The 13,163-nt window shown below is 33.3% G+C and overlaps 1 protein-coding gene across 1 annotated transcript in view; it reads right to left on the bottom strand.

The window, feature by feature from the left end:
* MYO10 (myosin X) overlaps positions 1 to 13,163 on the bottom strand; it is a 203,916-nt gene that overhangs the window by 34,764 nt on the left and 155,989 nt on the right. The window lies entirely within an intron of this gene.

Genomic DNA, 13,163 nt, shown 5'->3' with positions numbered 1-13,163 from the left:
ATATGAGAAGAGAGTTTATTTAATTAAAAGTATATTAAAAAAAAAAAAATCAAGCCAAAAGACAAAACATTATATAAAAAAACCACCCCCAATCTTTCCAGTTACTAGCACACATCCTAAATTCTGACCAAATAACAATATTTCTTCAGCATGAAATAGACTAGGCAAGCAAGTTAAGTGCCACATTTACAGCGTCTCAGCCACTGGTTTCAGTTGTTTAATCAGCCTTCCCTTTTCATTTCATTGGTATCTTGCCATCTTAGTTAACTGTTTATAAAGAGGACCATGGGACAGTCTCATAAACAGCTTTAAAAGTATGAAAAATACAGTAAAAGGGAACATCTGTCTAGTTTGTCAGCCAGTCAACACAAAAGTAGACTAAAAACTATTTATACAAACAAGTTTTTCAAAGACAATGAAAATAAATAATAAAAATGGAGACTAGGTGTTTCAGAAGAAATAGTTACAACTTCTTCAATCAGCAGAATGTTACATTTCAAAGAAGGGACATAATCATGCAAAAATAAGAAGAAACACAGTTCATTTAACTAAGAGCAGTCACCTAACAGGCAGAACCTTACAAATAATCCTGGCCCCACAGTTTTTAATCTTAATCATCTAAAATAGCTTAGTCGACTGAATAAAGAACTAGAAACATAATTATTATCATTATAACTTAGAAGCCTAAATAGATACCCCAAACTTTTGTTTAAAAAAAAATTATCTTGCCCAAATATTGCCTATCAAATCATAATACTAACAAACATCTTAAGATTATTATAAAATATTGAAATTATTAGATATTTCTAATGTTTTCAGTAGAAAATTTAATTTGACCAGAAAATTATATTGGCTATTTACCTAAATAAAAACTTGTCCCAAGAATAGCCCAGTTTCTTAGATTTATTGATCGAGAAAGTACAGATAGGCTCAAACATTTTATTAACTTTAAATTCAAACAAACATTTCAAAAGTAAAGATAATAAATCTGCTATTCAAATTCTTCAAGATAAAGTAGCCTGTGCTTGAAAAGCCTCTACACCTGACTCATAGCAGGAAAATAGCACTCCATTCACTAACTTTCTTTTTTCTTCCATTCTAATTTTCCTTGTTTAACAGTCAAAAGGAGTTCTGCAACTACTTGGCTGCAGAGCCATGAAAACAAACTAAAACTACTCAGCAACTTCAAACGTAAAGCTCAGAAACACTTACCATCTTACCTATAGGTAGTCCCTATAGTCTTCTGTTTGGCTCCACGGCCAAAATTCATATGGAAAACAACAGCTACACACTGACCTTTATTCCCCAGGGCTAAAGACACTGAACAATAATGAACACCATTCCTGTGCTTTAAAAAGTGCTCAGTCACCATGGCAACTCCTCCCATTCTGGGGATAATTAGTGTGGTGTGGTTGTAGGATTTGATACAGGAGAGGGAGTGAGGGGGCAGTGAGATTCCACGACCAAACAGTATTGCTACTTCTAGTCTCCCATTGAGATTGTGTTTCTGTCCTTTTTAACCATAATTTAAAGGGAGGAGTGGGGAGAAGGGGCTATAGGCTGTCACTGTAGGCAACATACATTTACAATCACAGCAGAAATATGTTGCATTTCTAATACCAGTGTTCTTTCTAGCTTCAACCTCCCCCCACTTTGATGAACTTAATTTTGAAAGAAAACACAGTTGGAACCAGAACAAGAAGCAACTTAAAGGCATTTGGCCTTTCAAAAGTTCTCAGCTGTGCTTTGGTCTTGATTAGTAACTAGTTGGTTCCCCCCCCCCTTCTTCCAAGAACGGGAGGTTCAACTAAAGAAGTCTCCAGCAGGGAGAAAATATGGACTTTCAGATAGAGACAAATGAGGTTAGGTTTCTGAGGGGATGGCTGCAGGGGAAGCATATATTCACTAGCTTCAAGTTTCAAGGGTACACAACGAATATCCTCCATGCAGATTAACACTTCTGGTTTGATGTCCTGAATTTCAAATCACAGGGGCCCCTTCCAAAAATGTGTATGACACTCATAGACAGTAACTGTAAATCAGACCCAAATTTCAGGTTCAAACAAGTGTCTTAGGCCAAAAAAGTCTTCTTCCCCCCATCCCACCCATGTAACCTTCTTATGAAGGGTTTGATTTCAGTTAAATTCCATTAAAGAAGTACTTAATATGCTTTATAAATAAGGAAAAAAAGATGTGTATTATCCTACACCATTTTCCCACTTCTTTAAACAAGATTTCAACTCTTGAGAATAATTTAAGGTGAAAAGGGTTAACTGAAATCTGCCCCTTTTATATTTCAATTGAGAAACTAACGTTTATATGAATTAATGTATGTCCTGATAATATCCACTCAACTATCCCAAATTCAATCTTTCACAATCCTTCAACTGAATAATGCATTCTTATGTGAAAGACTAGTTATTCTAGAAAAAAAAAATTATTCCAGTTACCACAATTTTTAAGCCTAAGCTTTTCTAAGTCTTTAAAACCAAAGTTTCATTAAGAAAAATGCCTTTCCTCTTAACCAGCTAAGAAAGTGCTTCCAATGTCTACATGTTTTGTTTTTTTTTTTCCTGGCTCTAACATAGGAAGTAACAGGTATCTTCAAGGGAGCTACCTTATACTGGCCTCAGCTCCATCAGAGCAGTTATTAAATATTATCAGATCAACCCTGTGCTTCAAATGGTTTTCAGCCCTGCTCATTAAGAAAGCTATCCCTTCAAAGCACTGGACAGAATAATTAGGTCAGCAAGAAGGACATCCTGTACTCACAGAACACACCTTCCATGTGCTGCCAAAAGGAACACTTATTGGAGGTCTTGAGTCAGTTGGGCAAAGGAGGGAGAAATGAAACATCCTTTCTCTGGCTTCAGGTGGAAGGAAAAGGAAGAGGAACAAAGAAAGGAGTGAGGGGGGGAGACAGAGGAGCAGAGAGAGGAGAAATTTCTCTCAGGGAGGCAAGGTTCAGATTCTGACTTTTTCTGCACCAAATAGGATGAACAATCAATCTATCTATTTATCAGAACTCATTAACTGCCTATTGTGTGCCAAGCACTAAGGTTATAAGAGCAAGGCAGAAGGAAATACCTAGACTCCAGGAAATTATCTGGGGGTTGGGGGGGAGGGGAGACTATGAAGAAAATTTCTAAACCTAGATTTGGCCTAAATATAAAGGGAACCTTTGATCTGTTTTTTTTCTTCTGCAGCGTGATAATATAGAAATACATTTGGAAGAATTTTTTAACCTATATTGGCTTAGTTGCTGTTTAGGAGAGGGGAATGTTGGGCAGGAAGGAAGAAAAAACATAAGATTTTGCAAGAGTGAACGTTGAAAACTATCTTTGCATGTATTTTGAAAAATAAAAAGCTATTATAAAAAATTAAATAAATACAAAAATATATAAAGGGAACCAATACAATTATATGCAAAGTAATTAAACTCAAGGTAGTTAGGAGAAATCAAGAAGGCCTTCCTGCAAAGTATGGTGCTTGAGCTGCTGGTTAAAGTATAATCCTAAAGATCCCTTAAAGATCTTTCAAGGAGCCTTAGAAATCAAAATTATTTTCATAATTAGGAAAGCAGCTAGATGGCTTTCCTCAAGTCCCAACTAAAATTCCCAACCAAGCCTTCCCCAAACCCTCTTAATTCCAATGTTTTCCCTATTTCAATTATTTCCTGTTTGAACTTTTACAGGGATTTTTGCTTGAAAGTACCCACCTATCCACTCACTCAGCTACTAGGGGGCAGCAATCAATTTTTGCCTCTTTTTGTATTCCCAGTTCTTAATAGAGCCCCTGGGAAGAATGAGATGTTTAATAAAAGTTTATTGAATTGAAACGGTTTGCTTTGCATTTCTCACCTTCAAAATAAGAGGTATGATGATAGCACTAGTCTTACCAGGCTACTCTGAGGATCAAATTTAGGGCAATTGGGATCAAGTGACTTGCCGAGGATCACACAAAGCTAGAAAGTGTTAAGTGTCTGAGACCACATTTGAATTCAGATCCTCCTGACTTCAGGGCTGGTGCTCTATTCACTGAATCACCTAGTTGCCCCATGATAGAACATTTGTGAAATGCTTAGCACAATACATAGAGGTGCTTAAAAAGAGAGTTATTTCTTTCCTTACAACTAAGAGGGTATTTTCTTATTAAAATACTCCTCCCATTTGCAACTATATATCTTCCTGAAGCTGGATGTTGTTTATAAACTTTAACCAAAACAATTTATCACAACAGACAACATAGAAGCAGATATGAAGATCCAGCTAAACCAGCCATTAAAGATCTTTGCAAAAATACTTAAAACAATCACTTGTCTTATTGTATTTTGATCTTAGAAAATGATTTTAAGTAAAAATGTTATTTATTAACATGTAATGGGTATATTATCATAAATGAGAATACTATTTATTTTTGTTTTAATTTTTAATATGGTAAATATATAGATATACCACACTGAGGTCCTGAGGTCAATGTATTCTTTTAATTTATAATTTATCTTATAATATAAGAGTCCTGAGATTTAAGTGTTTGAAAGCGCAGACTGAAAGGAAAGGGATAGAAGTAAGGAAACAGTATATTCTAGGCATGGGAGATGGTCAGTACAATGGCAAAAGTAAATAAATTAAGTGTTTTGAGTGAGAAACAGAAAAAGACTGATATGTGATGAGGCTGGAAAGACAGATTGGGACCAGGCTGCACTAAAAGCTAGACTGAGAAATTAATATTTTATCTGTGATGTAATAAGTCATTGGAGTTAACTGGGTAGGAGAAGATCTTCACTTCACTTGTGAAGATTCACTTCACAATCCATATGGAGGATGGATTGCAGTGGGCAGAAAACTGAGTCCGGGAGACCAATTAGGAGGCTGATGCAATAATTAAGACAAGAGTCTACAGTATTTTGAAATACACACACACACACACACACACACACACACACACACACACACACACACACACATGTAATCTTGGTATATCTTGGAATATCTATGGTTTCTGCCTTCAAAAGAGCAGAATATATTAAACTAGAACATAAATCTTAATATAAATCTTAATATATGGTATTCTTTCTAATGGCAACAAATTTTTTTGGAGTGGAAATAGGATCATGAAGATAGAAATAACAAGATTTATCATCTGATTGGATATAAAGGATGAAAATGAGGACTCAAAACCAATATTGAGGAAAGAGATCTGACAGACTGGTGAGATAGTGGTGAATTTGGCAAAAATAGGGAAATTTGGAAGAAGGCAGAATAGGGTACTAGTGGAAGGAATATAGTTAAGTTTTGGGCATGTTAAGATTCAGATTTCTTCATAATATGATGATACGAAGTTCAGTGATGTTGAGTGTGCTGAATATGCTTGTGATTCTTTTATGCCTACAAAGACATGAGGAACATAATTGGAAACTGTAAACTATGTCTAATAAAAAAAGCTCAATATCTATGTGTCAATATAGATATGTGTCAATACAGTTTGAATAATTTTCCTGCTACAGACAGACCACCTGTACGCAGATCCTATTTCTGATACTTCAAGATCTGTGTGATCTTGAGTAACTTATTTAATATCTCAACATTTCAGTTTATTCATATGAAAAAATTTGGGCCATACTAAATGTCCTTGCAGGTCCCTTCCAAATGCTATATCTACAATCCTATTATATACATAAATTATCCATTTAAAATAGCATTATTAACACAGGGTTTTTTCACTTCTGAATTAAATATTTCTATTGTAGTTTATATTTTGGAGGTTAGATCCATCACTTCTAAACTCACCACCATATTGCTAAATCAAGTTCTGTCCGACACCACCTTATCTCCTCCTTTACCTTCCTACCTATTTAAGAATTTACCTAGTGTAAATTCTTTGAGGACAGGGGCTGTCTTTCTTTTTATAAATTACTTACTTTGTACTGTACCTGCAAAGGTACTCAAAATGTCTTACATTCAAAGTAAGGAGCCAATTTTGGCATATGAGCTCAAAAGATAAATGATGTAAAAAATATAGAAGATATTAGTTTACTACTGACAAAGAAGAAGAGTAAATGGTTAATCTGATATCCATATAATCTTGGTATATTTATGGTTTATGCCCCCAAAAGAACAGAATACATTAAATTAGAACACAAATCTTAATATGTGGTATTCTTTCTAATGAAAACAAATTCTTAGAAAAATTTGGCTTTGGAAAAATCCTTAGGGAACTATAAAGGGCTAGCAACAAACAAGTCCCGGGCAAATATAAAGCAGTGAGAAAAAATGGTGTATATATAAAAATACTGTGCTAAAGTGGTTTTCCTAAAAGGTGGGTCTGATCACCTTATTCTCCAAAAACCTCAAGCAGTTTGCTTCTTCTGTTTGGCATTCCCAACATGGTCCCAAACTACCTTTCTAGTCTTATTACATTCCCAGCTCTATGCATTCCATATAGAGACAATCCAAAATGGCCTTCTTATACTCTCATTACACAGTATCCTCTCTGATGTATTCTACAGGGCATGCAACATATATGTCACTCATCTCCTATTTGAAGGCACTCTTTCATCTCCATCTCTGGTTTCTTTCAAAATACAACCATCTTCTACATCAAAAATATTTCCTTATGACCATAAAATCAGGGAAAAGGACCCACATGTACAAAAATGTTTTAGTAGCTCTTTTTTTGATAGCAAAGAATTGAAAAATGAGTAGATGCCCATCAGTTGGGGAATGGCTGAACAAATTGTGGTATAAAGTGATAATGGAATAATTTTGTTCTACAAAAAAATGATTAAAAAGCCGATTTTTAGAAAGGTTTGGAAAGATTTACATGAACTGATAGAGTGAAACAAGCAGAACCAGGAATACATCGTACACAATAACAGCAAGAATGAGCAATGATGAACTATGAAAGACTAGGTTCTTTTCAGTGGTTCAGTTATCCAAAACAATCCCGATAGATTTTAAACAGAAAATGGTATCTGTATCCAGAAAAAGTACTATGGAGATTGAATGTAAAACACATGCTATGTTCACTTCTTTTTTTTCCCCCTCCCATGATTTTTCCCTTCTTTTGATTTCTCTCATCTAACATGTATAATAAAAATAAACAAACTAAATAGAAGAAAAAAAGGGGGAAAATACGCAAAAAATTTCCTTCTTCCTTTAATTTTCATAACTGTCTTAAATAACCTCATAATTATTTTGTATACATTTCCTTATTTATGTAAATGTCTGTGAGTTTCTTGACAGAATTTAAACTTCTTGAAAGCAAGGACTATCATTTTTATCTTTCCTATCTTCACTACCTAACAATGCCTTTGAACTGTGTTTAAGTAAATGTAAAGTACTATAGACATGCCATTACTCATGGGGTACTCTGTCCACAAAAAGATGGTTTTTTTCCCTTCATTGAACAAATATATTTTTATACAGCTTTTCTCCAAATTATGAGGTTCAAAAACTTATAAAGGCAAATCTAACATGCCAACTAGCCAATCCAATAAACATTTAATGATCTGTATGAACTTTTGGTATTTGCAAGCATAAGACATGGTCTCTGCTCTCAAGGATCTAATACTTAAGAAGCTTTAATCTATACCTGCCTGGCACATTCTTGCTATTATTGTGTACTGTGTATTCTTGATTCTCCTGTTTTGCTCAGCATTAGTTCATATAAATCTTTCCAGGCCTTTCTAAAATCAGCTTGTTCATCATTTTTATAGAATAATATTCCATTATCTTCATATATCACAACTTATTCAACCATTCCCCTATTGATGACCATCTACTCACCAAATCATGCTTGTTCAGCATGGATTTATAAAGAAGCAAAATGCTGAAGGAAAGCCAGCTTTTAAAGAGCTAATCTCATAGTGAAAATAAGATATTACATAAGATATAGTACAAAAATGCTTAATATTCTTTCACGCCAACCTAGATTTGTCATAATATCTATTAAGGCACCATTCATTCTGCACATAAATTCACTTTGAATTTATTGTTTTGGGGAGGGATCCAAACAAATAACAATGAATCAAGGAACCAGCATTTAAAAATAACAAAAATAATTGGATAAATTCAACACAATTATGGTTTGGAAATGAGTGGTTCTAATAGTACAAGTGGAATAACTTTACTAATATTCACAGTGATATATGTAGAACAAGATCTTGCTATGTTTTCACTCGCCTGTTCCCTTGCATGTATTCACATATATGGGGTGCTTAATATTTTACAAAGAATCCTCACAACCAATAATGAAGTAAACAGGGTGTATGTTACTATCCCCATTTTTTCAGAGAGAAAAGAGGCTCAGAGAAATTAAACGATTAAATGATTTTTCTATGATTGCACAGTTAATAAATAGCAAAAACAAGACACAAATATTTGGTCTCAAGCATATAAGTGGTCTCAAGTAGAACACCTTTTCATTTAACAATGGTCTTTTTCAGGACATCTAGATGATGAAAAAGAGCTCTGGACCAGGAGTGAGGAAGTAAATGAGGAAGACCCGAGTTTAAATCTGACCTCTTTTATATAATCTTGGTCTGCCTCAGTTTCCTAATCTGCAAAACAGAGAAACTGATAACAGCTACTTCTCAGAGTTGAGGTGAGAGAAAAAAATTGAGCCTATATTTGTAGAGCACTATGTAAATGCTAGAAGGTAGTAGTAGCACAGAAGAACAATAAAACATAAAAGTTGTTTACTATTTAGCCTTTTTTTCTCACATGTTACAAAGTAGTTAAATCTGGACAACAAAAGGCACATGCTACTATCCTAAGAAGGTAAGGGGAAAATGGAACAACTATAGTATAAAATGATTATTAAGAATATAGAGAAAATTTAAAATTTTAAAAATAAAAATAGAAAAAGAATTGAATAAAAAGGAATCATTGCTAAATGATTCTCCCCAGATATTAAGGCTCTCTGATCTATTGTCTGAGTAACGAGCCTAGGTAGTCCATAGGATAGAGCCCTGAATTCAAATGTGACCTCAAGACACTTAGCTGTGTGACCCTGAGCAACCCCAATTGCCCAGGAAGGGGGAGGAGGGAAGAGGGGGGAGAGAAAGTAACCAGACATTTTTTTTTTTTGGTGGTGTCATGAAAAAAAAAAGAGGCCTGAGTTTGAAGTTAACCCCCAAACAAGATGACTATATAAATTTAGGCAACGTAAAAAAAAAACAACCAAAAAAAACCTCACAAACCTGTAAAATGTAAAATATTTAACTCAGAAAGCAATTATGAAGATTAAATGATATATGCAATAATATATATAAAGCACTTTAAGGTGGTATGTAAGTGTCAGCATGAAAGCACATGGGACAAAATTTGGTCTAACAGTGTTAAACCTCCTGTTGGTAAGTCATTTGCTAAATAGTAGGAGATTATTCAATTTATATGAAATAGGAAGACTGGAACAGACACATCTGACTTGAATCAATTATTTTATGGACTTAAAGATGCAACAGAATACAATGACCTAAAACAACACAAAGCCATCCTTTTTCTAAAACTTTTACAAAGATGTAAGTTTATGATGTGAAAAGTGAAGCCCATCTCAAATGTCACATAGCTACTTAGTGACCTAAGAGAATTTACTGTTCATTCTATGAGATCATACTGAGACCTGGGCAGTACCTCAGTGTGTGTCATAGGATGCTAGGATCAGAGATTTAGAGATATAGACTTTAGGGGTTTAAAGTCTCCTTTTATAGAGATGATGAAGCTGAGGCTGAGAGATTGGGAACAATTTGTCCCAAGATCTTATAAGCAACTTGCAAAATTGGGTGGAAGTGAAGCCGACTTATATCATAATATATCTACTACCTATCTCCCATTTCCAAGTTTCTGTCCAATACTCTTTCTCCTGTACCATATACATATTTAAGTCTAAACAAACATAATATCTATTCAGTCATTAAAGGAAAAAAAGCAAAATGAGTAATTTATAGGTACTATTCATTTGGCATGTAACTCTGGACAAATTACAACCTTTTATATACTTCGTGTCTTCATTTTAAAATGGTAAGGGATTTAAACTAATCATCCCTGTAATTCTTGCCAGAAACAAAATTCTGAGAGTCCTTGGTCTCTGATTCATAGAATTATAGACTTAAAGGGGGAAAAAGACATCAGAGATATTCTAGTCTAAATCAATCTTGTTACATAAGGAAACTGAGGCCCAGAGTAGTTAAATGACATGCCCACAGTCTATGAGTTACAATTAAATATGGACTTTCAAGGAAAATTCTAAATATTTATTGAGGAAAATCCCATAAGTCTTCCTATTTATAAGATATATTTATCTATGAATTTATAAGGATGAATGAATGGCCAGTGTAACATAAGTATAAGGAACAATCTTAGGTAAAGATGAAAGCTTCCTTAGTTTTAATTTATTTGCTTTTTTGGTTTTTTATAGGAATACTGCAATCAAGAATCAGATTTAGAGATGAAAGGGGACTTAAAGATTATATTTCAGCTTCCTTATATATTACATTTGAGGATATAAATTGAGAAAAAGTCCAGGTTGTTATGAATGCTAATGTTGTTTTTGTAATTTACAGAGTATATATATTATACAGAGTATATTATACAGAGTATATATATATATATATATATTAAAAGTCTAGTGATGATGTTTCCTATCACAAATTTCCTATCAGGAATTCCATTCCTAAAGCAGAATGTGAACATTCTAACAGTTGGACTTATAAGGTGCTTTTAGGTCCCTAAAATATGACAGATGCTAATGGACAATATAAATGGATAGTTATGTCATCAGAGTGCAACCAACACTAAATTAGCAATTATCTAAACATAATTCTGTTGAGTATTCAACTACACAAAATTTCCTATTTCTTGGTAGGGAAGAATATCAGGAAGACATCCTTTGGCTTTTGTTGATTTATGAATTGACATTACCTAGTGAAATTTGAGTAATTATGAGTCTATTTTGTAATTATAGAGTTAACTAGTGGATAGAACACTCAAGTCAGGGTAATATTAAATGGAATCCTGTTGCACACAAGTTTCACTTATACTCTCTAAGGTTCAGTTTTCATATATGTAAAATAGGATTATAGCTTTTGTCTCATAAAATTGAGAGGATCAAATGGGAATGTACATGAAGTGCAGTGAATACCTTAAAAACCTACAAAAATGTGCTATTATTAATATTTAACTATATGGCACATAATAACTAATGGAATGAAATATATTATGAAGTGAAATATCACATAGGAGAAGGAATTCTAAAGTCCCATATAGCAATAAAATTTTATGAATTCTAAATTCAGAATGGGGAGGGGAGAGAGAAAGTGTGGCTAGACAATATTTTTATAAAAGAGAATATAAGAGTTTTAGCAAAATGTAATACCAGTCAACAGTGTGACAAAACAGCCAAAAATAAAAAAATAAAAAAATAAAAAAGAAAATGCAGTCTTAGGTAGAATTAAGAAGATGGCATCCAGAACAAGGAAAGTGACAGTTCTATTATACTCCACAGCTAGAACATTTTGTTCAGTCCTGTGCATCCCATTGACAAGACAGAGCATGTCAATATGGTGAACAGACTCAAAGCCATGTCATATAAAAATTTTTTATGGGATTGAGCAATATTAAGCCTAAAGAGTAAAGAGTAGGAGGACTAAAAGAGAGGAAAAAAAGGAGTAGGAGACACAAGTGTCTTCAACTATTTGAAGGATCACCATATGGAAGTAGAAATCAGACTTAATCTGTTTGAACTAAAAAGTCAAACAGCTAGGTAACTAGAATCAGTAGTAAGACTGACTTTGGTTTGGTTTGTGACAGAAAATATTCCTAACAATTTTCTAAAGACAGAATGACTTGTGTCTCAGAAAGTAGTAAATTTCCTAAAAATGACATCTTCAAGTGAAGGCTGAATGATATACTGGCGATAAGTTGAAATATAGCAAATAGATATAGAACATTGTACTTGTACTCATGTACTACCACTGATGTGTTCTAGCTCTATGACCTTGTGTAAAATCATTTGATATTCATTTTAAATTAAGTGTGCTAGACTAACTGATCATTAAGGTCCCTTCTAAATCTATAACCTGTGATCTACTAAGTTAAAGGTACATTCTCATGAATATTGGAAATTTTGCATGAAATTGAAATCATAGATGATTTAATTTACAATTCTAAACATATTATATTTGTTAGCTATCCTCATGAACAAGGTATGTATGAGTCCTGCAATTGAATGTAAGTTACTTGAGAGGATGTGTGTGTGTGTATGTGTCTTTGTGTGTTTTATCTTTTTTACCATCAATATCCAGAATATAGTAGTTGCTTAATAATGACCATGCATAAACATGTATAAACATATTTATAATATATAGGAATCTATATTATAGCTCAAAAACCATAGGGAATTATAAATCAAATACCATTATGATTATTAATAGTTACTATGTAAAAGACAACTTCTCTGGTATATAATATTTTTTCTTAAATGTTGTCAGGCTTGTTATGACAAGTAAACAATATACTTCAATTTAAAAGAGCTATACAAGTTTCGCAACAATGTAAGGAAAGAAAGTTGCCTTAGAAATAGTCTAAGAGGAATAATAGTATCAGGGAAAATAAAAGAAAATTTGGATGGACTCAGCACATAGTTTTGGTGAGGAGAAAAAGAGTGATTATGTGAGCAGACTTTCACGGAAAAATCCATTTTTAAAGATTTTTATGAATAGAAAAAATAGGCAGGAGACACTGAGTTGAATTGGGGAATTGGCCTAGCAAGATTGGGCTGAAATTTCATTTGCAGTCATCCAAATTAGTCTGCCAGGGAATTAAATTACAGCCAAACATTATCCATAACTCCTTTTTACCCCTGCAAATCTTTCTGTACTATACTGGGCTCAATATACAAAAAATGTTTTAGTGAGTTCTGTGTATTTGAAATCGCAAAATGAAAACTTGCAAGTCCAATGTCCTATATTGAATTTTTATAGCCCCTTAGATATATAAGATTTGATAAGCCTGAAATGTTTTAAGACTAATGATTTTACATTAAAAAAAAACACAGTACATAATCCTAAATATGTATCCCTTCTTTTAAATAAAATCCAAATTTACATTATATTAACTATAACTTACACATAGATGACAAAGTGTAACAATTTAGTTACATAG

This window comes from Sminthopsis crassicaudata, chromosome 1 (assembly GCF_048593235.1).
Source record: "Sminthopsis crassicaudata isolate SCR6 chromosome 1, ASM4859323v1, whole genome shotgun sequence".
NCBI lineage: Eukaryota > Metazoa > Chordata > Mammalia > Dasyuromorphia > Dasyuridae > Sminthopsis > Sminthopsis crassicaudata.
This window is presented reverse-complemented; position numbering and strand designations above follow the sequence as displayed.